Raw genomic sequence first — 27,916 nt, 5'->3', positions numbered from 1 at the left:
CTCTGACTGAAGAGTTTTACTATCCTTTTGGAAGAAACTCCATTCTCTTTTGTGATGTCTTCATGTGGTACGCAAAGCCAACAGGAAGTAGGAAACGCAGGCTTGAGGCCAAGTTCCATTCTAATTTTTTTGGTGCCTATTCTTAATTGTTCAGTGCTACCTGCTTTTCTTACTATGTTTTCTTGTATATACATTTGTGTAGCAGTAGCTTCATCTTAACCATGCAGTGTTTTTTATCTGATGTGAGTGTTTACAGCCCTCCGGTGGGTCCAGCATATTTGTGCAAGGTCAAGAGGAGCACTGCTCATGTAGATTCTGAGTCTGCAAGCTGTTCCACTTGGCTCCAACTGTCTGTGCATTTGGAATAGTCCGTGGGGGGACAAGATGACAAATGGAGTGAGTTCTGGCCTTTTCAGAGCATGAATATCTATCTTACTAAGTATTTGCTCTCTGTATTAATTGGGGAGCAAATAAATATATTGAATAGGCTGACAGACAGTTCCCTATTGTTTCATATTTGGAAATCATATGACCTTTATATATTAGGAAAACAATCTGAGATGCTAAATGAACATGAAGTTGTATATGCATAGATGGACTGTGGAAACAAAAACCAACCAAACAAAAAACATACAAAAAAACCAACCCAGAAACAACAAGAAAGCTTCGCTTATTTTCTCTGGTGGAAACTTATGAGAGTTCACCTAAAATGTCAGGATTGAAGCGTACATTTAGCTTATTTCTAGAATAAATAATAACAGCTGAGCCTACTGAACCGTATTTATCTATAATGAAGTCTGGGTGACCTCAGCAGGCCATAGCAGGGATGAATGTGACCAACTGCACTTTGATTTTATTTTTTTTAAGTATTCTACTACAGAACACAAAGTAAAGAATTTATCCTGAATAAACCATTCTGATCCCAAATAAATTGCTGAAAAATAAAATTACTTTTTAAATGATTAAATGCGTTGTGTTCTAGTTTTCTAAAAATGTTATTACTTTTGTGCAGTGAAAGTTCAAAGCCAGATACTCTTAAGCTCCCAAGTATGCTGAAGTTGTGTTAGCTGTATTCCACTGGCTAGCAGCATGTTAGTCTTTCTTTACACTAATCTGGTTGAGCTCTGATCTGTATACAAGTGTGGGGTTATAAGTAATTCCAGCTATAAGAGAACCATCACTGGAGAGTTTTCTTGATGTTTTCAGTTTTTTTTGCAGCTTCATCCTGGTGATGGTTCATGTTGATCTGCATTTAAGAATCTTTTTCAATAGTGGGAATTAAAAACCCATAAAATATTTTATTCTTGAAGAAAGAACGCTTAATAATCCTCACAGTGAGGACAGCAGCAATAGGAGCATGGAGCTACTTGTCTCTGCTGTGCCATGGTGTGTGACCATGTAACTGATTCACGTCTCCTGTCTTCTGCTTTATGCCTGTTCAAGAGATGCTTCCAGTGACTGAGTCAAATGAGGAAAAAGAGCTCAGTAACTCTTGGAAAGTATTGGTTAATATCTTCAGCAATATAAAAGAACTGTCCATGCTTTCTGTCCTGTTTCAGTGATTAGTCTCTGTGATGGGTTCATATGTCTGGGGGTTGTCTGTAGATTCCCTGCCTCTCCTCCCCCCCCCCCCCCCCCCCCCCGATCCCCCTTTAGAAATCTTGTCTGGATGCTTTGTGAGGCCTTTGGATGGCTGCCTGGGAATTCCTGTAGTAGCTCTAATCCGGCCATAGGACATTCAGTTGGAGTCACAGTTCCTCCAGAGCTACAGATGCACAGAAATCCTAGATGTTTTGACAGCGTGTGTTCAGATCAGATGTACCATGTATGTGCCATGGCAGTAATTTGCACATGGGTGGTAAATCCATTTGCATATGATGAGGATCCTTATATCCTGTCTGACCTATATGCTGGGTTTGCTTTTCTGTCAGGAAGATCCTAGATGGCAATGTAAGACTCACATTTCTTCCCGTATTCAATTTCTACTGCAGTAGCTTCTAGAGAATCTAACTAAAAATACAGGGAGGGGATGGGACTGCACTGCAGCAGGCGGCATGTGGAGAACATCAGTCATCTTTGGGGCCAGTTCCAGTACGACAGCAAACCGTACGGATGTGAGCTGACAGCTGCATGGATGTGCAAGGTAGCAATGGAGCTGCAGCACCACAAATCATGGGTGGTCATCTACACATCCAGCCTTGGACCAGTGTTTCCTCGCAGATGGGCAGTTCTGTCTTTGAAGCCTGTCAGCTTCTGTTTGATGGCTTTTTAGGTGTTGATTCTTGTTTGGCTGAGGTTTAGTGTTTGTGTCCTCGTTCATTTCCTTGAGATTTTATAGCAATCCTTGCCCTTCACTAACACTTCTTGATCAGTTTCATGCTGGATGTCTGTGATTTAAAACGTCTGAGGTGTGACAGAATTCTTTAAAAGCAGTAGTGACTCGGAGGTGACAGTGCAGGAGGCAGTGGGCACAAATCAGAGGTTTCATCTGGCTATTGCCAAGAGCTTCTGTACTGGGCAGGTGATGGAGCACAGGTTGTGAAGTCTCCTCTTGAGAGATCTTCCAAAGCTGTCAGGGCATCCTGCTTGAGGAGGGATGGAGCTGGATGGGCCCAGAGGGGACTTCAGTCCCAACCAGTCTATGATGCAATGTTTTTAGGGAAACATTTCATTTTGAGCCCTGCACAAAGTGCCTCAAATTTATTTCTAAACAAGTCGCAGTTCATCACACTGTGGCTGCCTTGTTTATGCTGTGCATTTCAGACAAGAAGGATGAACAAAATGAAATCTTTCTTTTGGTGCTTTAAGCTATTACCTGCTATTCAACTTAGCTTCTGATGGATTTCCACTCGTAGCAGTTGTGTTGAAAAGGTGATTTTGTATAAATCGTACTTCAGTTGTGTCTTCATTTTTGAATCACTTTGCTCTGTACCTCTGCCAGTTTTCAGAGATCTTTTTGTTTTCTAATGTGGCCCTTGCACAGCAGTTCTCATTGCTTGCTCTGTCAGTGCACTGGCTGACTGCATTTTGACATGTTGCAGCTCGTTACTTGCAAGATTTCAATGGTTCAGTGTTAGGTGCTTACAAAGTGCTACTGGGTGCAACTGGTTCACCTGCTGGTAGTTACGCAGGTTTTGTTGTAAACAGGTTTCTGACTTCCTACTCTAAAACACTGGAAGCTTTTTCCTTTTTCTTTTGGTTTAAAAACCAAAACAAATCACTGGAGCTGAGTGGAACAGGCATAAACGAAATGCTACTTTTCTGCTTTGTCAGATATCTGTCAGCTCTGCTAGCGAGAAGAATATTGAAATAATCCTTTGGGTTCCAAACTGCATGGTTTACAGCAGGGTTGAAAACTGATGTGTATCAAGTTCTCTATTTCGAGTTGACAGTTTATCCCAAGTGGAAAAAAAATAACCCAGTAATGTTAGCAATGGTACGTGAAGTCTTATTAATAGATAAATTTGTTATATTATCTATATAAATACATAGGAAATAAATTGGCATTTAGATAAAATATTGACACCTGTTTCATCTGGATTATATAGATATGCATATGTGTACATATTAACAGATACATAACATTTTCGTTCCATGAAAACACGTCTATTCTTGATATTTATATTTTTTCCTAACGTATTTGATTTCTAAATAATAAAATGTATGCTTTTGTATTTGCGTGTAACTTTATCAGCTACTAAAAAATGCTAGCAAAGGCAGGGGGTGGGTTTATGCCCTTTTTCTTATTAATGGAGAGGAGAACTGGCAAATGTAACTCTTCTGTTTCCACTGAGTAGAACCATGTTTGTCTTCTTGTCTGCAACTTAATAAAGATGTGTCTAACTATGGAAGGCACTTGAGATGAAGAACAGAAGAAACTAGTTAACTGTCTAGTATGATACCTCATCTTCTGCAGTCTGTGTCAGGGTGCTTTGATTGTGTTTTGGGTACTTTACAGGGTCTTAAACCTTGCAAAAGAGCTAATTTAGTGAAGAAAGCAGCAAAAAATGTTGAAAGGGCAGATTCCACCATACTTATAGTGTCTCTTTATTAATTTATTCTAGAAGTTAAAGGATATAAAGGGGAGGGAAGAAGAAGTGGATGCAGGGAAACTGTTTGGCTGATAGTTTGATAGTGGATTTTTTAGATGAGTTTTGATACAAACAGTGCACAGTTATGTTTGTGTGCTGTACAGCAGGGCAGAGAAACCTCCTGGTAGAACTTCTTAGAAAATAAATTGTGTGTGCTGGCATGTTTTGGAAAATGGGTCACATTTGTCAGTATGTGCAGTATTTTCCATGTGTAAATGTATGTACTGTGTCATATTTTCTGTTGTAATTCATGTCTTCATGATAACACGGTGTAAGAACTTCATTTGTGGAAGAAATGTTTTTCCTCTGACAGCAGAATATCCAGGTTGCTCTCAAATTGAATTGTGCTCTACTACACAAACGCTACAAAACAGACTTTTTAGAGGCAGTACGGTATGTTTGTGCTGGTTAGTGTGGAAATTGAGGGCAGTATGTAAATGCAATTTGGTACATTGTTTGGCTGTTAAGAGGTTTAAACATGCAAGAACTCATTAGAGGGGGAATTTCAGAGTTGGATTATGTGTAGGGAAAGTGACAGTTAATGCCTGGAGTTCTTTATGTCCTAACTCCCATTTTACAGGTGAAGAGACTGATGAAGAGTGAAGGAACTTAACTTTGTAGGAGCCTGTTGAAATACATATGTAGGCCTGTGAAGAGTAGAAAGCTAAGAGCACCAAGCCTATAATTTAACTGCAGTGTGTGTCTCTGTGGGGCTGGAGGAGCAGTGAAGCATCACCTCTTGGCACAGGGGGACAGTAGTTTTCCCAGATTAGCTCTGTGTGCAGATAAATATCTGTACATTTGTTCCTCTGTTCTTTGAGCAGTGTGTAGATTGATGACCCACACCTCAGTGTTTAGACATCGTTTTTCAGTTCCTGAGATTTCTCTTGTCCCCTTTCCACATTCTTAATGTTGGTTTTCCTTGCAGTAGCTGGAACTAATGGGGGAAGGAGGGGAGAGATTTGAGACTAGTGTTGCTTTGTGTCCCACTGGACTGCAAACTGACTCCTAACGTGTCAGGATGTACGAGCAGGGGGAAAAGAACATGAGCGTGTGATCTGAGGTGAAGCGCAGTCATTGCTCTTCACTGCCAAGCAGGCAGGAGTACTAAGCATGATTACATCAGTTCATAAAATAGTAGGCTTTGCTTTCCTCTTTGCACTATCAGCTTCAATGCAAAAGCTGATGTGATGCCCATAGGAAAAGTGCAAACCAAACGTCTTCCTTCAATGTATTTTTTTTTTTTTTTCTGTTCAGAGAGGGCTCTTTGTTTCTAAAGCCACTGTTGATTTTGCCACTCATTTCAATGAGTATTTTTAATAACAGCTGATGAGGTGACGTTCAGCTGGACTGGCAGAGAAACATTTCATCTTTTGGTGCTGCTTGTAACAGCATAGTTGAAGTCGAAGGCTTTGTGTTTGTTCTCTTTTAAATATGCACAGGAAATTGGTTAGAGAAGAATGGTAGTCTTGCGTTATTTTAATGTGTTAAAATGTGCTTATATATTTCTGTTGTTGTGGAACATCCTGCTGATTCTGTTGGGTTATATGAGAATTTGAATGGGTCTCATAGAGAATGCCTATTGAAGCAGGACTCCCAGCTTGCAGCAGTGAGGGGTTTTGGCTCTGCTGGGATGCCTGTGCTGGCTGATACTGAAGCAGCTGCTTGGTGGCCTTTGGCACCTGGTTTCAGGAACATGCATTTAAAAAATAAGTGCACTTGAACAGAACTGCTCATAACATGAGAGCTTAAATCTGTAATGATGTATGTTAACGGTACATGAATATATAAGTTATTCTGGGTTCTTGTGAACACTTATTTTTGCTGCAGAAGTTTCATCTGCCAGCTAACAAAAATAATCCATCGAGATAAGGCTGGTTATTCTGTACGTCAGAACAGAATTTCATACCTTACCAGTTTAGCTTGGGAAATATTTAGAATGTGATTTGGCAAGCTCTGAGAAGATCTATACTGTGTAATCCTTGCAAGAGAAGTGAAGCACAAGGGATGCTGTGAAGAAAATGCACATCCAGCACATGAGAAATGGCTATAACTGCTCTTCATTGTAGGCAGGTTGTTTTAGTGCCAGTGGCTAAAGGCAAAGGAGAGTCGGCCATAGGGAGGAGCCTGGCACTATGGAGTTGTGAATGTGAGCCTGGATGATTTTGCCACTGAAAGGGTGGAACTGAGTAAGTGTAAACTATCTGTGCTGTGCTCTCAGCTGAACTGTTGATTATTTCTCCTTTAAAACTCTGTCTTAGTGGCTTCTGATGAAACAGTTGGTTTTGAAACTTTTATTTCCTATGCAATTAAAAGACGTGAGAACCTTGCATCAAAGTCCAGTTGAGATAATCGTAAGGTTCTGTTGCTTACAGTAGGAAATACTTCCGTGATGCAGTTCGTTCACAAATTAGGAAAAAACAGCTGCTGATGGAGGACAGAGGGGACAGAAATGCTTATTTGACCAAAGCATATAGGAAAGTGATATTAAAAAGGAGGTAGGAGTGGAAGAAGCAAGCATTCACATTTCCAGGGAAGCTCTGTGTTTATGTAAAGCACAGCAGCTGCACTGCAAACCCCTCTCTGGATGACCTCAGTCCTGAACAAGACAGCCTGTTCTGGGTGCAGGTGTGATTACTGAATTATTTGTTCTGTTTCAGTGTCAGTCAGTCACAGGGAGGAATTCTGGGTAAAATTCGTATCCACTGAATAAATTGAATTGGTATATTTGGTATTCCAGAGTGTGCTGTGTGCCTTCCTGCTATTGCAGAAATAGTTGATTTTATTCCGTTGAATTACATCAGTTAAATAGGACGGACAAGAGGAAGTGGCTCCCGCAACAACCTCTGAATACATCAGGCAGGCAGATGGAAAGGCAGGACTGGACTGAGAATGGAGCAAGACATAGCAGACAGTTCTGACCGCTGACTTGCGATCTGTTTTGAAGAGGCTTATGTATGCTGTTTGAAATGGGGATTTTAGGTTTCTTCTGTGTGCTTCGTGAGAAATGGAGCTGTGAATAAGTTCCCTTCTAATTCATGTGTATTCAGGCAGGTTTGTTTGAATTTTACAAATCATGGAGCCTGTCAGAGATTGGCTAAACTACTCTAGGTGGCATTGATCTTTGCCATGTGTCAGTTGCAGTGCATCTTCTGTATCCTTTTTATCTCTTACTGATATATGACGTTTTATGGGTAACTCCTGTTGTTTGGTGCATGCTGCCAGAGAGAAGGGCTGGCTTAATGAATGTGGGTACTTTTCTCACTCTAGTTTCTGAATGAACAAATCCAGTCAGACTTGACCATGAGGAAGCTGGGTACAGATTTACTTACATTTTTTGGCATGTGTAGGGTGTGGGATCTTTTTGGAGTCTTGGAGGGATGAAGGCAGTAGGCCCTTCTAAGAAGATGACTCTAGTTTTCATTAGAAATTCCATGTCTGTCTGCTTTGGCAACTATTAAGGAGAAATCTATTCACCATAAGATGTATGACTTCAGCATCAAAGTCTCTTTAATGCTTTATTAGGAGTATTATTTTTATTGCTCCCTTTTCTCAACTAAAATACGGTAGAGGAATGTAGCCTCACAGATGGGTTGAACCCTTTGAAGGTTGCATGCTGTGGTGACAGTTATTATTCCTGCATGTGAGATCTCAGTCTTTTATGGATGCACTGTTATGTCATGTCTTTGAAAAGGCATGGTAGTGGCATCATTGTTGGCTTCCTGGGAGGCAGAGCACTGGTATTGAAATGCCTGTGTATGTGATAAAAATAATTCTATAATGACAGAGGATTGATAGTGAGATGCCTATGCCAATATCAGTGTACTCTTGTTTGGTGATGTGAATTGAGCATTCCTTTGTATTGTGCGCTTTAGATTTTTAGTAAGCAAGAAAAATGGAAGGGATTTTGCTGAGACTGGCTAATTTTAAATCTGAGCTCTTGCTTGTGATCCAGTGTAATTTATGTAAATGATCTGTAACTGAAGATGTATGGGGATAAATTTCACGTTATCTGTGAGGGTTTAGGAAGGGTTTTAGGCAACTCAAGTTCGACTAACTTGATTGGATAGTAAAATTCAGATGAGTATACAATCCGGTGTGCTGTAATGCAGCATGGTTCTTGGACTATAGGAGCTGTCTGCCAGCTGTTTTTCTTTGAAATCACCTGAAACATACATATTTTCTGAAACTGGGGATACCCAAATTGGTCGGTGTGTTCTTGTGGCAGCATTTGGTGAATACTTCACCATTTCTAATCATGGAAAGTAATGGGGAGGGATTTGGCAGGGCTGAGGGCAGCTCGAGCACCACCCACTGCCTGCACCAGTAGCAGCCAGGCGCTGTGCTGAGCATCCGGCATTCTCTGTCAGCCCTTCTGCTGTCCCCACCACGTTGTTCTGTCTAGGTTGGCTGGGTGTATTTTTAGATGGAGAAGTCGCTGGCATTGATGCCGCAAATCAGTCACAAATCAGAACAGAGAGTCATCCTGCTCATTGTAATAACATAATGCGATACATCAGATGCTGTGGTGGCCAGCTTGAAAAAAAGACATTGAAACACCGCAGTAGGAGGATTGGTGTCATTCACACAAGTTGTAGGTCACTTGGGATAGAGTTCTTTCTTTATGATATTCTAGGCATTTGAATTGTTTTTCTTTATTATGTTAACTCATTCTGGACTCTGCAGTTTGTAACTGTTCTGTCTGGAAGGAGAATGATCTCTGGTTTTGGCAAATACCTATCAGGTAACAGTGGCAGTGGAGGAGCTTCTTCAGTCATAAGCTATTTATCTTAACCACTCGTGATGGACTAAGCTACACCTGAATTTAGAGTTAAAGACTCAGAGGAAGGAAGTGCTTTTCATGTCTTAAGCTCTTCCTGAAAGCAGAAAACTGGTTGCATTTCATATTTGCATAAAGTGCTGTTGCTTTTGATATGCAAATAGGTGCACTGTACTGTGTAACTTCAGCTTTCTAGAGACCAAAAGGAAGGGCAGAGGAAAATGTATGTGGTGCAGGAATTCAAATGGTATCGAAGCAGGGTTCCTATTCTATTTCACAAATCAATCCTAAACGCCAGCAAAGCAAAAAGAGATCAAATCGGGTTGGACTGTGAGGACAGGAATTGCCTGGTGTGATAAGGGACATTTGAGAATTTCTGCATGTAATGAATATAAAAGGCAGCTGAGCTGACTGAATGTTAAAGCAGCTGTAGTGAGCAGTAATAGAACAGAGTGGGTTGTAGCTGAGCGACAGCTCATCGTATAATCATCATGTTTTCCTCTTAGACCATCTCTGAAAAACAAGGAAGACTTTTTCTTTTTTATCTTCATCTAACAAGCAGATTTTGACTCATTATTTTTCTTGAAATTGTGCATTAACATCTTATCTCTATATAGATATACACACAAACATATATAGAGTCGAGTGATGAGACTTGCTGTCTGTGGTTCAAAATCTATTCTCCCTCCCTCACCTCATTAAACTACAGTGTTTCCCCTACTCGTTTCTCCTTTTCCTTAATCGTTTCTCTTGTATAGAAGTGAGATTTGCTCTGCTGGCATTTCACGATGCAGAAATACTTGGTTAGCGAAGTAGACTTGTGCATGTCTCAGTGCTCCCAGTGCCTTTGACGCTCTCGATTCTCTTTCCCACCCACCCTCACCTTGAGAAGCTGCGGGTGTGCAGCACAGATGGTGGCAAACCAGGGAGCTGTGCTGATTGCGGGCAGTTGGAATCACCCTGGCTCAGCCATACCAGGTCGGTGAGGCAGACTGTGGGCTCCTTTTTTCTGTTTCAGTCCTCAGAAGCTGACAGGGGAGAAACAAGGCTTCTGCAGTCAGCTGAAGCAACAGCAGGTTCCCAGTTTTTCCAGGAAGCTCACTCAGACCTCTGAATCTTTTATTTTGTGTTGGTGGGAGAGTGGCAACTGGAAATGTGCTTTATTTGGTGAAGCAGGAGTTAAACAAAAGTAGGCCTTGTGAAGTGAAACTAAAATCAATAGGAAACCACATTTTCTGCTGTGAGTCTGTAGGCAGCAGTGCCTGTAGCACGCTCCGGCTTTGTGCTGCATTTTCTCATCCGGCAGTAACCAGAAAGGTCCTCTCCCACAAGTAGGTAACTTAACAATATGGTGTGGTGCTGTTCTGGTGTTTGTCAGCTTCTGTATCTATAGATACATTGTATTGTAAAGCTATTAAGCAAGTAAGATCCTTTTAACAGTGAAGTCTCATTTATTATTTATTAAGGTGGAGCTCTCCCAGCACAGCTGAAATGGTCAGAAGAAGCCTCAAAGGGGAATATGATGGCTGCGTGTTTCCTGTGAAGTCAATAACCTGGGTGCTCACGGCAGAGTGCAAAAGAGTAATTTGAATTGTTTCTGTTTTGAGATGCTTTAGAACAAGGTAGTTCAGTTTGTAATTAAAAATGCACTCTGATTTTTGCTAAAGTTTGCACAGCCCTCGAGCAACAGGTTTTCCTGATGTCCACCATCACAGTGCCTGTATGCTTGGAAATGAGTTGGCTGAGGGCTTTCAGAGAGAGTTGACAGCAGAGCTTTGTTCAGCTGTTGTTGTGATCTTTTTGTAAATGTATGTAACTTAAAAGTATCTTTCTCGCAGAAATTTCCTGCGGATAATTTATGGAAAAATAATTAATAATAAAGAAGATATAGTTCAAATTAAAAATTATTCCTCTTCTGCCATCAGGAAATGAATGAAGGCTGTCGGGATGCTTTGCTGTGCAACCTGTTGTAGAGACCTTGCTGTAGCAGGAGTTGAGCTGGATGGTCTCTAGAGGTCCCCTCCAACTCCTACAGTGCTGCAACTCTGTGACTGTGTTAAACTAATGAAAAATACCATTTGATATTCCCACAATGGGGTGTGGTAGAAAAGAGATCTGATTAAGAACATGGATTGATCAAAATTAGTCATGCTTTGGCAATCAATCAAGGTCTCACAAAGAGGCTTTGTCATTATGTTTATATTTGTCTGTATACATATGAACACTGTATATGTATACATGCATACCTATACAAAAATAGCCTCATGGGTGCATATATGTGTGGAAATATTTTAAATTGAAACACGTTCTGATATGGATTATGTTCTCAAGCTACCACAAAATTAGAAGCCACAGCAAAAAGTCAGTTAATGTAAACGTCATTTAAAGGTGAGAGGTAACAATTGACCTCCTGAGATTTCTGTTTGCTCATTAACAGAGTTCATGATATTTAAAGGATATTTACAGGTGAAGTCCATGGAAAGTTTTCTGTGACTCGGTGACATTGGGATTTCTTCCTGTGTGTTCTGAAAGGCCTCAGAAGCACAGCATCATGCCAGTGACTGGGTGCTTGTTAGCTTTCTTGTGAACAGTGTCACAAGGGGCAGTAAAACTGCTCATGCTGATAGATTTGTCTCAGCTTAAACTTGTTTTTTTACTTCCGGACCCGGTAGAGAACTTGATTTTAAAAGTAACCCGGGCCAAATTGTGCTCATTCTCTTCGCATTCCTTATTTTGCTTCACAACTGATGGTTGCTTGATTGTCTAATGCAGTTTTTGTTTCATATAATAGACTAATAACGATCATTTTCAAAAAGTAAATTGGAAGTCCTATAAGTGACTTACAGAGAGAAAAACCAATAAAATTAGAATTACATCTTGATGTTTTTGTGTATGTGGATACATGGTATGGTCTTTATTCCCTGATACTTATTGCTATAAAGAAAGTAAGGCTACAGAATAAGCTTCTATTTAGCTAATAACTCAGTAGGACAACTTTGCGTGTCAACCAAATAAAACCATAAACTTGTTCTTCATAAGCAGAAGTATTTTAGTGAAAGTATATGACGAGTTATGTAGTCAAGGGAAGCTTTTGGGGTTCAAGTCAGATCTATATACAGTTTTGATCTTCCAAGAAAATTCTTGGAACCAGTTTGAGAATTTTGTCTTTCAATGGTAAGGAGAGAAAGAGCTCCTTATTTGAGTGTTTTATCTCTCTGTCTTATGTATGTATATTTACAATGAAGTGTGGATGTTGGGGAGAAGAAACAAGTTCTGTGATCATGTGTTTTTAAGTCCTCTTCACTGAGGGATGATGAGAGCAGCTGGCAGCAGTTCTGAGAATGCAGAAGAGTCCAATTAATTTAATGATGCATAGCTAGGCAGTCAAATGATTTTTTTTTCTTTGTTACTCTTGGTAGAATGTTCCTTGGCTGTGGAGAAAAAGAGAGATGTTCCAATTTACTTCCATTGCCCCTTTTGTTGGAGGACAGGTAGGACTGTTGCTATTTCCACATTATTTGTGGGAATACTAAGAAACATGCAGGTATGTAAACAAAGCTGTGTACTGTGTGCAGATAAGGCCCTTGGTTCTAAGCCCCAGCCAAGCTTGCTTCTGTGCTGTAGAAAGTGAAGACTGGTTTTGCAGCTGACACTACACCAGAACATAGCTGTCTGCTACCTGGGAGCCACCAGGATGCACACTTAGTGGGGACAGGCTGCGTTCTGCATTCAGCACGATCACATGGGGCCAACCAATAGAGAGCTGGATTTGAGTACACTCGCTGTGGATTTGCAAAAGAGGTGAGCTAATTCCAAAGGCTGCTGACACTGAATTAAAGACATTCTTCACCCCACTTGCAACCTGCTACCTGCTTTGTACTGGCTGTGGTGTTTTTGCAGACTTCTGTGTGTTGATTCAGTCCAGCACAAAGTTCATCTGTACAGGAAAAATAACGTAGTGGGAGCTTTTTGTTGGCTCGGTGAGTCAGTGGCCCTCACACCACTTAGATGAGCATCATGGTGTGTGGGAAGGAGTGAATGGCACCAAGGAGCCCAAAGCAGAGCAGCAGAGAAGGAAGAGGCACCTGGCCTTTTAAGGCTACTGAATTGTAGAGTAATACTTGAGTCAGTACAAACTAGTTCTGCTAGGATTTTTTCTTCTCTGCTTTCAGTTGCGTTTCAGCTTTTTCACAAACGATCAAATATCTGCATAGGTGTGTTGGTATTTAATTAAAAAAGCTGTAATTGTGTCATTTAAAGGAATGCTTACCTTCACTAGTCTCTCCCTGCTGCATGTGTCCCTTCTGTCTCCATAGCTGGTTCCAGCTGCCGGATTGCAAAGTTGTTAATGTAGGAACTAGTTAAACAAAGGTAGATAGGAAGCCCTTATGCTTTTGCTATGCGTTTCACCAAGTCAAGTTTAAGTCATTTGTTAGTGACTAGCAATACTTGCTGTGACTTTCCTATGAGCTTACAATGGTTAAAGGCAAATAACATATTCAGGATGCTGAACTGTGGAGATTTTCTTGCCTACTTGGGGTGGAAGTTGAGAATTTTTCCTTTTCTTCCTCCTTTCTTTGAAAGCTGAGTCTCTTTTAACAACCTTTGTTGGTGCTCAATCACCCATACATCAGAAAAGCGTTTCCTCATGTTAAGATATTACTTCCTATGTTTCAGTTTGTGCTCCTTGCTGGAGCACCACTGAAAAAGTCTGACTCCATCTTTTGAGCACCCTCTCCAGGTATTTACGGGTGTTGATAAGGCTTTCTCTGAGCCGTCTTTTCTCTAAGCTGAATTTTCCCAGATTTGTTCCCTGAGACGTTTTTCCTTCAGTCCCACCCCTCAGGCATGCGCATAAATAATAAACAAGGACTATGATACAGGCACTTGAGGCAGTAGTAAACCTATGGTGTGTTCTGTAGATTGACAGAAGCTGTGGCTTTGGTATTGCACTTTGAATTGCACTTTCATTTAGTGATTTGCAGCGTTTGGCAGTGAATTTGAAACTGCTCTTTAATCACTTACATTGAATATCAAATCAAGGAAGCATTAAAAATAATAATAATAATAATAAATATATATTTTATTTATATATATATATATGTATATATCAGGAAAGGACATTCCTGACCTTTTAGTGAGTTCATTTTTGTGTGTGTGATCTCTTTGCTCCTTGTTTCATGCACTGAAGTAGACAAGAGATGGGATAAACATCTCTACAGACACGTTCTTTGTTCTGGAGCTGTGTGCGCCTCGTGTTTCTCTACCTACCCACAAAGCAGAGATGTGAAGATAAGGGATCAACTCCATTGTTTTATTCAATGTGGATTTTAGCTGTTTTGTTTTCAAATCTGAGTGTAGGTAGTTGATCAACTCAAGAGTTTAGTTTTTGTAGTTTTCTAGCGTGGGCATGAAATTCTCTGCTGTACATGACAAAGTAGTAGGTGTTACCGTATAATTTTCTGATTCTCTTGTAATTAATAAGAGGATTTTCCATTGTGAGCAGTTTTCTCCAGCTTCTGACCAGTCAAGCAGCAGTTGCTGCATTTCCTGTCTCTTCTGACTGTTCCTGCTGTCATTGTAGCTGTTCAAAGCAGGCAGCAATATACATAATGGAGATGTTTATCAGGTCTTATATTGGAGCTCTATACAAGGAGGCAAACTGCTGCCTTAAAGCAACATATGCAACTGAGAACATAATGGAACTATACTGAAAATCTGAGCATAAAAAGTAATATATACATGCATATATGTTATTGAGATTGGGATATTAGAAGCTAATGTGAGAACATAGAGTACTTATTAGGCTATAACAATGTCAAGATATTGCTACACTGAAAACTGAAAATCATTAAGGGGAGATGTTCATATCTTGGTTGTGATATAAATAAGACATTTAATTTTGGCATCGTTAATTACCGCTAAGAACTTGCTGGAAAGGTTTGATGTTCTTTTCTTAAAGACTTTGTAGTGATTGTTTCAGTTTGAATGTAGTGTAATTTAATTTTCTTATGTCTATCACTTTGAAACACTCATTTAATAACTGAATATAGAATTGGATACTGAGGTCATATTTATTGCTTGTTATGGCAATTGTGACTTTATTTGAATCAGTAGTTTATAGTCAGAGACATCTCTGGCTTTTTATGACTTGTGTATTGAAGAACAAGTTTTTTTGTCTACTTGCCTATTGCTGGTGCCATTTCATGAATTCCATTAGGTTACTGTCAAGCCAAAGTATTTCCTCTCCCAGCTCATCTGACCGTCTAGTGGATGTGTGGTGTCCGTAGGGATAGTTTAAACAGAAGGCAAAGGAATCATGGGATTTTTTTTTTCCTTATGCATTCCCTTGTTCATTTTTTCCTCCAAGTTTTTGCTATTTAGGGGGAGGTTTTTTGTTTTTTTTTTTTTTTCCTGGCTATTTTTGAACTGCAGTGTAACCAACTCTTTTTAATGGCACTTGAAATGAACAAGCACTTTGACGGGCAGTGGTACTCTGACTACCTTTGTCCTGTGTGCTGCTACTAGAAATGTTAACTTAGTTAGAAAAAATATTTCTTCATAATAATGCTGCAGATTGTAGTGCCAGGGTCAGAATGTGTAGTGGGGATAATATAAGTGTATGCAAAACAGTTCCTTATAGCATTACTTTTGGAGTCAGTAAAACATGTTCTGCGTTTTCTCTCCGTTCTCACAGGCACATAATACTCCAGAGCTTCAAAATCAGAAGTAAAATCATCTGGACGGTTGCCACCTGCCTTCCTAAATAGGTAAACATACTAAAAACAGGAAAAGGGGCCTGCCTACTTTATTCCTTTGAGTAGCTGTAAACATCCCTCCTACCCCTTAAACTAACATCTGTCATTTAGTTGTTTTGAAATGATGAACTTAAGGGCCTTACAAAAAAAAAAAAAAACACCACAAAAATTACACTTGTTGTCTAATTTATAGTAGTTAGAATCATAGAATCACATAGGTTCAAGATAATAAAATCCAGCTGTAAACCAGACCTACCAAGTTCCATCACTACGCAGCTTGAGACTTGTTTCCTTCTGTCTAATCACTTGTCACCTGAGAAAAGAGACTGACACCCCTGTTGCAAACTCCTTCCTGGTTATTACAGAGAGAGATGAGGCCTCCCCTCAGCCTCTTCAGAGTAAATAGCCCCAGTTTTCTTAGCTGCTTCTCACCTGTTTTGTTTTCTAGTCCCCTCACCAGCTTTATTGCTCTTCTCCGAACAAGTTCCAGGAACTCTGGGTCTTTCTGGTAGATAAGGGTCCACAAGTGAACATAGTAGTTCAGGTGTGTTCTCACTAGTGCCAAGGGACTATTGCTTCCTTAGTTCTCCTGACCATGTTATTTGAGTTGCAGGGTGACGTTGGTTAAGTGAACCATACGTTTGCTAAATACATGTTACTTAGCTGATTATCAGCTGCTGTAAATTGCCATTTGCTTGCTGACTTCTTTCTGCTTTCTCCAGGAGGAAAGTGGGATTACCGGTGCCTGCCTCATTTGCTTCACCAAAATGAGATAGGGCATGAAGGACAGAAGGGATATTTTTGCAAGTGGAAGCTACAATGGTGAGTTGGATTTTGTTCTTGCAGAATTTCTCAATAATGCCAAATACGTTGTTTAAACCAAACTTCATGCAAATATTTCTGCTTCTTTCTAAGTGTGTTTCAAGTAACCTTTCCTTGGCAACAATAGTGGCTTGAAAAGTTTTTTCCGACTGCATCTTGCTCCCCTGAAAGTCAATGAACTGAATTGGCAAAATAAATAAATGAGGTTAAAAATGTTTATTTTCTTCCATGGACACAGAGAAGAATGTGAAACTATGGCATGTATTTTGTGATCTCACACCAGAGTGTTTGTTTTGAACGTTATGCTGAACATTTAGCACATGGTTAACATGCTTTTTAAGGTGATAAATTCCCTCTAAAATTGTAATAATTGTGCAGGGACTGAAAATTAGTAGGTACTTTTATATCTAATTTGGCTTCCTCAGCTCCACCTTTAAAACAGTAGCGGTTACACACCTTACAGGCACTTCCAAACAACATTAATGAGCTTAATAAAGAGATGTGTATATTCTGCACAGATGAACACCAAAGGAGGAAAAAGGTCTCCATTCAAGTGGTTCAAAAAGTTACAGTAAGTCAAATTGCTGGGACATTTAAATGCAATTAAATATTTTTGAATGAAGGATAGAGATACCAACGTATTCTATTATTTTAAAGTGGTCTTAATTATGAAAACTAAAACTATGTCTGAAAGGAAAAATATTTAATTAACTGTACTGTTATTAGAGATGCTTCTATATTGTAGAACAGATTGCTGTGAAGACTTGGATCTTTTTGTCTCTTTGCAAGTCAATCTGTAACTCATCTGAAGTGGAATAAACACAGTTTGTTGCTCAGATTCTTGCAGAAATTGATGCATACATTTATATTTAAAAAAAAAGAAAAAGTTGGGAGACTGTTTTGGTGGTAGAGGAGCCCATGAAGCAGAACACTGTCTTCAACATATTATAAGCGCTACAAGCTCTGAGTATACTTGACCAATTCAGCTTTCCTTTGTCTGTCCTAAGTATAACAGCTGAACAGAAAGGTTGTGCATTCTGGTGTTGGTGTTGTGCTCCCTCTTGTATGTTGGCATATACAGTCTTGTTTTTTTCTGCACCATTTGTCAGTCAATGAACAATCATTGCAGAGAGCTGGATTTCTACATCCAGCAGTTCTGAATTGAGCTCAGTATACAGTGTTGAGTGCACTCCTTGCTGGTTGTAGCTATCAAAATGTTATCTCATGGCATAATTATCTTCAGTACTTCTGGGGAATAGGGTAGGAAGATAACTATAAACCTGACTAACATTTCCATGCTGAAGACCATACTTCCCATGCACGCAGGTCATAACCTTTTAATGCACTCTAGAAATGGAGTGATGACAAATGTTTCCTTGTGTATTGGAATTGATATTAAACACATCTTAACGGGCTGGAGTGTGTGTGATTGAAGTCAGGCAAATTCAGAATTCAAAGATCTTCCATATTTTCAGGTCTGAGTGGTGTTCAGATCCTTTTTTCATCTCTATCAAATATCTCTTCTTGAATGTGAGTCCATCAAGTGTGTCTTCCTTTCAGAAGTGGGACTTGATGTGCCAAGCTACATGAAGACTCCTAAGCTGTTGCTGAGCTCAGCATCTCAGCGGCTAACAAACACTTTTCCTTCAGAACTCCACCCATTTCTGAGAGCTCAGTTTTTTTCTGTTCAAATGGTTGAGGGTTAAGAATTGCACCACTAAAACCTTCTCAGATTCTTGCTGAGAATTTCATAGGTATCCAGTTCAGTCATGGGGGGGAAAAGCTGTGTCCAAGTGTTGGAACCTTCCCTCTGGAGCCTTTACCTCCTCCGGAGTCCTTGTGACTTTGGGCACTGCACTCACCATCCACAGGTCTTTCTCAGCGATTGTCAGGCTAATTTTATTTGTCTTTACCAGATCACCAACACTGAATGGATTGTGTTGCTCTGCTCAATCAAAGTTAAGCCACATCATTGGCTTCTTTAATCTTTTATAAGTAATCATTTTACTTGGGGCAAGCACTGCAGCCGATTCCCAAACTTTACCTGTGATAGTGATTAGAGACCAGCAGCACCTGTGGAAAATGAGTCAGTCTCTTCCCTGTCTGCTTTGGTATTCATCCTCTGCAGAGAATAGAAAGTTCTTTGTTTGTGTTACTCATCTACCCCAGCTGTCTGCCATCTCAGGAGGGGCTGGTGGTGGCATCACCCACAGTGTAACAAAGTACCATCTATAAGTTGTAAGGAAACTGCGTTCTCTGGGGCATAAGGGACATCCCAGAACTTTCTGGTAATGATTACATGGCTGTCAGGTAACAAGTCTAATTTCTAATTTTTTTCATGCAGTTTATGTAGCTTGTAGTCAGAATGAATAGAGAAATGTTACTCCATTTTACTGAAGGTTCTCTTGGGTCCTGATGTTGTGGTAGAATGTTTACAGAAGTATTTTGATATGTTACAGAGAAATGCTGTTTAGTTTCTCAGGTAACCGAATGCGTTACCTGTCACTACAGGCAACTTACTCTTGAATTCATCATTTAACATTTATTATTGATTCTTGGCTAATTTATGACTATGTACCGTTTGGTTGTAGTCTATTTGAATGTCAAAATTGAATTTGTCACGTGAGTCCTCATTAAGATACAATTAATAAAGACTATGAGCTGTGTGAGGATACTCAGTTTTCTTTACGTAATGTGATTAGAAGCGTGTTTTAAGGCAATGTTATTTTGAGATTTAATTGCTGCTTGGATTGGTGGTTTTTGGAAGCAAAATGATACATGATAAATGTTGTTATATGAGGCACGTGTTGTCAGTGAGTGCAAACACATAGCTTTGCTTTTCCAAAAGTTGAAAACAAGCAGTTCTTGCTTGTAAAGTACTAGTCTAGTAAAGTACTTCTGGTCTATACCTTTTATTAGTGCGAGCTGGACTTGTTTGCTGAATCTGTATGAAATTAAAACACTTCTACTGATTAGTAGAAGTACAATAAAATATTTCTACATGTTATTCCATAGGGAAAAAAATAAAAATAAAAATTGGTCAAATTAGACAAAAATGATCTCTACCTGATTTTTCAGTTTTATTGATGCGTATAAGGGCTGAGAACATATGGATGGAGAAGCTGGTACTGTTTATATAACCAGAAGGAAGTAGTTGATTCATGGATGGAGGAGGTAGGGAGTAACTTATTCCCCAAGTAAATCATCATCTCTCATATTTCTTTTTGAAATACCTCCACAGCTTTCAGACAGGAAAAACTGATACTATTCATTTCGTGTGGACATTAGAAATTATTGGAAACTTTATTCAGAGCAAATTAAATCCTTGTGAGTAACAAAAGTGAGTTTCAGTGTAAATTAGACCTGTGTGATTCTAAAAAAATAAATAAAAATCTCCTTATGGAACAGTTGATCTTGACAGTGGACATGAGGGTCTCTGTGCGCTTATGGGCTGAAATAACTTTTGGCAAGTGGTAGGTTTCAAGACTGAAAAGGGTCAAACACACTAATTAAGTTTCAGACATCTTTTTTTATGGTCACGTTTTGCTAACTTGGAACTGAGTCAACATCCTTTGCAAAGCGTGTGCTGCATATAATTATGTTCCATGCATATTGTATCGCTGGAGACTGGGAGATACGATTGTTCCATTTGTGTTCCCAAGTTATTTACTCTTGCTGTTTCATAAAAATGAATTGCACGTTGGTGTGGTATAATAAACCATCAAGTGTCTTATTCCTGTTATTAAGCAAACCAGGACTAAAAGGATGTTTTATTGAAGTGTCTTGGTTGAAAAGACACTGGAGAACGTTTTATTACGATAGAGTTTTCAGCAGTTGTTGTTAACAGAGGCTATAATAGGTACAATTAAATAATTTAAATCAAATTTTGCGTTAATTCCTAAGGCATCTGCTAGAATTGCTTCATACTCTGGTGAAACAAGGCAATTCATTAAATAAGCTTCTAGTTCTTGTAATGATTAAAATGTCACCTAGTTGAGAGAACCAAGAGGAAGCCAGTTGTCATTTCTCTGTATCTCTTAGTAGGGGAAACTGTAGACCTGGTTATCCAGAATGGCTTTACCCCTAAACAGACAGAACCATAGAACTTACCTACCACACTTGTGAAACAGGAATGCTCTGAAGTTGCTAATGGTTGGAACCATTTAGGAAGGCAGTAAGACCATAAAAATAACAAAGTAGATGTCTGTTCAGTTACTTTATCTGTTACATGTCTTTTGTAGTATGGGAAGGATGAGCAGTGGGGAATGCCCTGAATAAAGTAGAAAAAAATCTTAGTAGAAATAAATAACAACAGGGCACAAAACATTTCAGAATTGGTGCAGATTAATTTCATTTGAAAGCAGGAGCCAAGCAGAGCTATATGCAAAACAGCTTTATTTTAATAGATTGCATTGGGGTTTGGTAAACTGTGTTATGGTGAAAACTGAGTTTGACTGTACCTTTTCATTTCCAGGGCATGCTCTTGGTCTAATGAGACAGAGTCTCTGATTTCAATTTTAATTAAAATTAATCTTGATAAGTCAATGTAACAGATGGCTTCTTCAAAGGACAAAACATGATAAAATAATTAAAACTGCACAATAAAACAAAGAAACAAAAATGATCTCCTTGTTCTGCATAATAAGGATGCTGAAATCTGTATATCTAGTAATTGTTGGTACAGATGTTTAAATACTGTGCTGTCATTTCTGTCGTGTCTCTGAATCCATCCAACATGTTAAAAAATTGTTTGCAGTTTAAAGCAATACGTAGAACAGAATATTTGTGTGATGGGACTTTCAACCATCATTCTGTAGAAGCCAGATTCTCAAAATAGCTCATGGAAACTCCAGAGAACAACTTGAGCACCTTGTCTACTTCTGTCCTGGGAGAACTTCTCTATTTGCATATTGACTCGTGTGGCTACAGACTGGGGGATCTGAGTTTTGTGTTTCCATCACTTGATAAGAAAAAAAGACTGATTAAAGGGGCAAACCTTCAACTCTGTCCATCGGATCTACTAAACAGGGTTCTACTTAGCTGGAAATGAAGTTTTGAAATCAGACACTGTATGATGTCATGTTAGCAAGCTCACAGGCGTGCTGCATTGGTGTCAAGTGTCATGAAAGGGGGAAAGAATTTTTAGCCTGCTTTTCTGACAGATGAGACTCATGCTCATCCATCCATGTGTCATTGGTTCCCATTCCTCTGTAACCATTATAATTTGGAAAACAGAACTGTGAAAGTTAATAAAAGTCATACAGAATTTGTAGAAATCCAATGCTAGTGGAGAAGGGAGACAAACTAGAACCTTACTGCTTTTTAAACTCTTTGAAAGCAGGTGTCTGGCTGGTAATGCATATGTGGTTCTGGGTTACCTCTGCGATGTGCTAGTGGGTGCTAAAGTTTAACATAAAAAGGATAGAATTGAAAAATAGGGGTAGAACACCACCAAAGCCAGGATTCCTTCTTTCTGCTGCACATAGAATAGCTTTCTGCAGAGCTGATAGACTTTTCCACATAAGTCTCTTGCACGTTGAATTGATTTATTGATTCTGTGAATTCAGAGATGTTAACTGTCCTTCAAAGCGTGCTGCTGTGTAAGTATTGTTGGCTGGAGGCAGGTAGATGGGTCCAGACAAAACTGAAGAGGTCAGTACCTGCAGTGTTAAGAACTGGCTGTTATTTCTGAAAAACATTAGAGCTGTTGGTAAACCTTGAAGGTCACAAGACTGTGTGCTACTTACTGCTTATCACATTTGTGCCTTTAAGTGCAGATATGCTTGTATAATGAATTTCAGCTTTAGCTTTCACAATCAGGAAGTTTTTTTTCTTTAAGTGCTAGTGTTCTTTTGCAAGAATACTGGAGTTTATTTCCTCACAGAAAGAGTGCAGCAAAATCCAAATGGTGCTTTAAATGGGGTGTTTCTCGTCACTGTTCATTTTCAGAGTAAATAATTTGTTATGCTGTTTGATATTGTAGTCAGCTTAGTCATGATCAGGAGAAAGATGCTGAGCCTGCAAGTGAGAGCAAAAGTGTCAGAAAAACTAAAAAAACATTTATTTTTTTTTATTTTTTCCTTTACACATGGTGATGAAGGGTTTAAAATAACCAATTGCTATGTTTTATTCAGATAATATCTGCTGTGCAGTTTGAGTGGCATTTATGTTGCATATAACCACATACATCTCTGTTACTTAAGGCACAAATATGGATGGCACGATCTCAGTTTAAATCTGTGTTTAAGCATTTGACTAGATGTTGGTGGTAATGGTTTTATTTTACAGACACGGCCACTTTTCCTTTTATGTTAGTGCCTGGAAAAAAATATGTTTTCAGGTAGATAAAATTCAGCTTGTACCTCTACTGTCTTTAAGTCTCGTGGGCGATAGATGCTTTGCTTTTCTGTGTCTGTTGACTGCAGCTCCAAGCAATTAGCTCGTTCTGTCTGTCATGAAGAGGACAATACTTCCAGTTAATTGACTGGTTCAGTGGAATGAAAGTCACGATGTTTTTTGTTGGTTTTTTTTTTCCCCTAAAATATTTGTAAATAAGAGAAAATTTGACTGAGATGAGGAGGTAGTGCATACGTACACTGGCAAACTGACTGACTTTACTGGAAAGTTTGTTGATGCTCACCATAAAAACATGTTTTCAAATAGGTTTTTGTAAACCCGAGTAGTGGAATGACTTATTGTGTTTCTCTGCTTCTCATGCTATGATTGGTCACCCATTTAGCCACCATTTTGAGGAGTCCAATTGGTTGTCAGTTTATTTTTAAAGATGATGGAAGAGCAAAGTTTCCAGCAAAATTGTTTTTCCTTCTATGAGATCCATAGTCTTGCCTGTTGTTTCACCAAACGCTGCTGATACGTTGCTCTGGGACCAGTTGCCCTCGTGAAATAGTTTTCTCTTTTTCTAGTCCCTTTTCAGCTTTTTGTACATCATACGATGCATAAATACAGTTTTAGATTATTTTTTAAATCGTCTCCATTCCATCTTTGCATCTTTTTGTTTTGAATTGAGAATCAGAGGATTCCTTCTTTCTTCCTTGCTCTTCTGTCTAATAAGCAATCAGGAAGAAGAATTTTCTGCTGTGATACTTGGGCGAATTCCTATTGAACTGACAGTCTGTGCTATCCAAATTGACAATACATTCTTTCTAAAAATAATCAGCTACAACTACCAAACAGCTTTGCATGCATTTAGGTTCAGACCAGCAGCTAAGTAGATGTTTATCGATGTCTTTAAACGTGAGACAGGGATTATCACTTTAGATACCTTTAGTATGTATATATATATATATATATATATATATATAAAAATCTTTTTTTTTAGGGCAAATATACAGATGTTACTGGAATCTGTGTTGAAGATACGTTTTAAAAAGTAGATATAAATATTTCCTTCTGCAGTGAATTGAACTGATGGAAGATGTTATGTGCTAAAGCTTGCAGTAAACTGTAAAATGTGTCATCATTCCTCAGAGTCCTGTTGTCATTAGGTTTGATGACTAAGATTCAAAGAGGATACAGATTTTCTCTTCTTCTTTTCTGCCTTGTGGTCGGCAATGAGCAGTTTGTTTTAGGAGAAACTCTTTAAGGGTCTAGGCACTGCTTACCTATGTCAGCTTGGTGTACGTGTTAAGAAACAGGCGCTGTTGTGATTTTCTTCAGCTGCTTCCTGTAGAAATTGCTGTTCAGTGTGCTGAAGGGTTTGTTCTCTCAGCACCTCCAGGCTTACTTTGCAATTAATGCTAACTTCCTTATTTTTCTCTGGCTTTCTAAATTTCCCGTTTTACATGCTGATATTTAACTCCGACTGTGTCCTGCTTTTCATAGCACATAGTAATGGATGGTGACCACAGTGTCTATTAGAACTAGCAGTGTGTTTCTCAGAGGCACTGAGTATCCATCCACTCATCCTGTTGAAGCTGGTTAGAGACATTCAGCTGCACTCAAAATCAGGCTGCAATGTTTTACCATCAGCTTTTGGATATCTGTTAATTACTGATGCTTTTAGTCCTGAACTGCAGTTTTTGTGTTATTTCTTGCAAAAAAATGAGTCACGACAAAGCCACAATTTTACCTTTGACCTTCAGTACATACATCCTTGATACAGTGTTCTGTCCTACTCACACGGGTGGAAAGGTGCTTTCCATCTCTACATGCGGATCTGATACACAGTTTTCAGTTTTACTTGTGGGTTCTTCATAGGTTGTCAATTCCTTATGTAGATCAAGTGAAACACACGGAAAGTATTTGCTGCATTAAATTATGCGTTTTCAGAATGTTGTGAAATGAATCACTCAAGCTTCCAAGTTTCATCTCTCTATATTTTCTCCTTTATATTTCTAGTTGCTCTGAAAAATGTTATAGATGACATTTTAAAGCATTGTTTTTTTAATAGGAAATAGAACTAGGCCTACTATTCTTCGTAAGTAACTTTACTAAAATAAATGCCAAAGAACTTCCTCTCAGCAGAAACAGTGATGGGAGCTGTGGGGTTGGGGAGGTTCGCCTGTTTGGTTTTGTTGCATAATGTGCCTGTATGAGCTCCTTCCTGCTGTGGCCTGCCTAGCTGCTGTATATGCTAAGCTCACTTCCATCACATTACATGGGTGCCTGGCCAAGCTCCAGTATAGTATCTGGCTCCAGTATAGTAACTTGATGCACTCTCTATGTTATATGCATATGAGACCTTCCAAGGTTGTTTTTATTGTACACGATCTTAATCTCAGAAGTTTAATTCTACCTTTCTTTTTAAGACACTGCAAGAGGGCGAATTTTTTGTACCACTGTCTGTCACTGAGACTGTGGGATGAACCACTCAGAAGGATCAGTGTTTTTATGGGAAACAAAAATCACCATTATATGCATTACCTTCACATAAGTAAGGATGTGGAATTCAAAACAGGCAATTGGTAAAGAGCAGCTGTGTTATATACCTCAAGGTCTGAAAATGCATGAAACTCTATTTTAAACAACTGTACTGAGCTGTTAGTGTTGCCTGTGTGCTGGGCATATGGTTGAGCATCAGAACCCTTTTCTAATGTCTGTATAGGAGAGAATAAGAAATGGCTGCATAGTTTTATCAGTAAGTACCCTATATAAGCTTACAAACATTTCATATTACAGTTGCCCTAGTAATCTTTTTAATGCAAATTACTGCATTTACCAGTTTATCTGCATTGGTAGTAGTGCATCTATTTAGCTGTTGGTATCAAAGGCAAAGCTGTTTTTTGACAGTGATTGATGTAATTCAAATAGTGCAGAATAAGAGCAATGATTAATCTTGTCCTTTTTTTTTTTTTTTTTCCCCAGATTTCTCAGGGGACACAATTTTGCTTATTCATACCTTTTACTGTGGCAAAAATGGAGTATTTTCCTTACCAAAAACCAGCAGCATAACGCCTATCAGACACTTGCCTCAAGGGAATCTTATCAGAAGTCTGTTCACAGTAAGTAAAATGAGAAACTTACTTGAAGGTAGCTTTAAACTGCTTTGTATCTATTTATGGCTCAAGAACAAGCAGCCTTAACAAGAGAACTAATCTTGGCAGTCTGGCTTTTAGCAGCAGCTGTTTGCTCTTAAGTGAGAGTATTGGAGGAAATAACTTGTTGTAAAGCAGTTTGAGGTTGAGCTGCTTCCTGACCACTGCATACCATTGCATCATACCTGTGTATTCTGTTCCTCGCTCCCTGCCCCCATTAAGTATTTACTGCAGTGCCTAGCAAACTGGATGCATGAATAGCACGACCTAAAAGATTATCTGTGTTGTAAATGAAGATGTAGCCTCACGTTGCTATGACATTTTTAGTATTCCCAATGTAGAAACAGGAGACTAAATAACTCATAAGAAACAGCTAGAGATTATGCTGCTTTTCATTGTGCTGGGTTTTGAGCTGCATGCGTTTCATGGTGCCTATATGCCTGAGTGTTAACTTATAATGCAATTCTAAGTTAAAAACCAAACAAGCCCTACATTTTGTATCCAATAATAATGATTCAGTATCATACTTTTCTACATACTGAAGTAAATTGTGTGCATGCAGAGTAATTGTGAAGTATTTAATATATGGATATTAGAGGAAACTGTAAGGTTAGAGCTTTTGCTGGACTACCTTCTTTGTCTGAAGGCTGATATTTGGAAGAAAGTGTTCAGTACTTGAAATCAGTATTTTCTTGCAAGCAGAATGAAAAATGTGTAGATGTGGGGTGGGGGGAGGGGGAAACATGAAGAAAAAGACTCAAAATGAGAAGAAAATTTAGTATATTCTAATTGCTTGTAGTTTGTAGAGGTACATTGTAGTGGGAGAGATGTGTTTCTTAATGAAATTGTGCATTTAATAAGAGGTCTCAGATTGTATTTCCAGTACAGTACAAGATACCTCCTACATATTTATCATTCTCCCATGTAAAAGAATAATCGATACCTGGATTTGATTTAAGATGAAGATTTGTTTTAGGGAAATTCCATTTTTATCAGTGTCATTGCATTTATCTTTCTGCTGCCTTCTGCCAGAAGATAATTAGCATGTTGTGAGTACTTGTGTGAATAAAATAAGGGAGATGCTGTAACTGTCTTATGTTCAGGGCCTCATCTGTTATCCTGTCCGAATGCACAGACATTATAGCAGTAAAACTTTTATTCTGGAAAAATGTTGATGGGGATGGGTGTGGAAAGCTTTTCTCTGCTGCTTGTTGGCTCGTTTCTGTTGTGGACCCCTCTTTCCATTAACTTCTCATTTATCTATGACGTATTTCTCTCTGTGATCATTCATATAATGCTGTAGTGTTATGAAATTCTTCTCAAGCTCTATGAAAAACAGTTGTAAAAGTGTTCCTGCAGCACGGTGAGGTGGGAACATTGCCTGAGTAGTGAATTTATCTCCCTGCTCTCATCTGGCACAGGGTAGCTGCTGTACTTGTGCAGTGCCAGGAAAGCAACTCTGAGAGCCCTCACTGCAGTAACTGTAGTTGTTACAGAAGATTTGAAGGGGATTCAGGTATTTTAAGGTATTGAGTGTCTTTAGCTCTCTGTGATGTTTCTGCAGCAGGAGTGTGCTTAAGCTTTTAAGCACAGCCTTATCTTTACAATCTTCTATATTATTTTATCTTAGCCTGCAATGTGAGGTTCTAATCTCTGGTTCTCCAGTAAATCTCCTCAAAAGGTAATTTAGCAGAGTCCTTTGTCAGTACTTTTAGCTTCAAGGAATTCCAATAAATAAGCAAGTAATAAACGTTTTAAATAACATTTCTGAAACTGAACGGCCTTTCTCTTGGCTGGTTCCCACAGGGGTTTATTGTACTGATTGAGGACTTCTTCAGCACGTCTTCCCTCATTCTGTTTTTTACTTCTGTATCTAATCTGTCAGGCCAGGACTCATCTGCACAAGATGCCAAGGAGAATTGATGGAAGTCAACTAAATGTGGGAATTTAAAGAGGACAGATTAGGTCCCG

At 39.0% G+C, this 27,916-nt stretch overlaps 1 protein-coding gene across 3 annotated transcripts in view; it reads left to right on the top strand.

Moving 5' to 3' along the window:
• Nucleotides 1–27,916, top strand: part of OTUD7A (OTU deubiquitinase 7A) — a 93,930-nt gene that overhangs the window by 25,657 nt on the left and 40,357 nt on the right. For all 3 annotated transcript variants that reach the window (XM_072345306.1, XM_072345307.1, XM_072345305.1), the window contains exons 2-4: nucleotides 15,569–15,641; nucleotides 16,352–16,451; nucleotides 25,776–25,912. The gene's annotated coding sequence lies outside the window, so the exon portion shown is untranslated. The remainder of the gene's footprint in view (nucleotides 1–15,568; nucleotides 15,642–16,351; nucleotides 16,452–25,775; nucleotides 25,913–27,916) is intronic.

The sequence above is a fragment of the Excalfactoria chinensis genome, chromosome 10, assembly GCF_039878825.1.
Source record: "Excalfactoria chinensis isolate bCotChi1 chromosome 10, bCotChi1.hap2, whole genome shotgun sequence".
NCBI classification, from domain to species: Eukaryota; Metazoa; Chordata; class Aves; order Galliformes; family Phasianidae; genus Excalfactoria; species Excalfactoria chinensis.
Note: the sequence above shows the minus strand (reverse complement) of the source record. Positions and strands in the feature narration are given on the sequence as shown.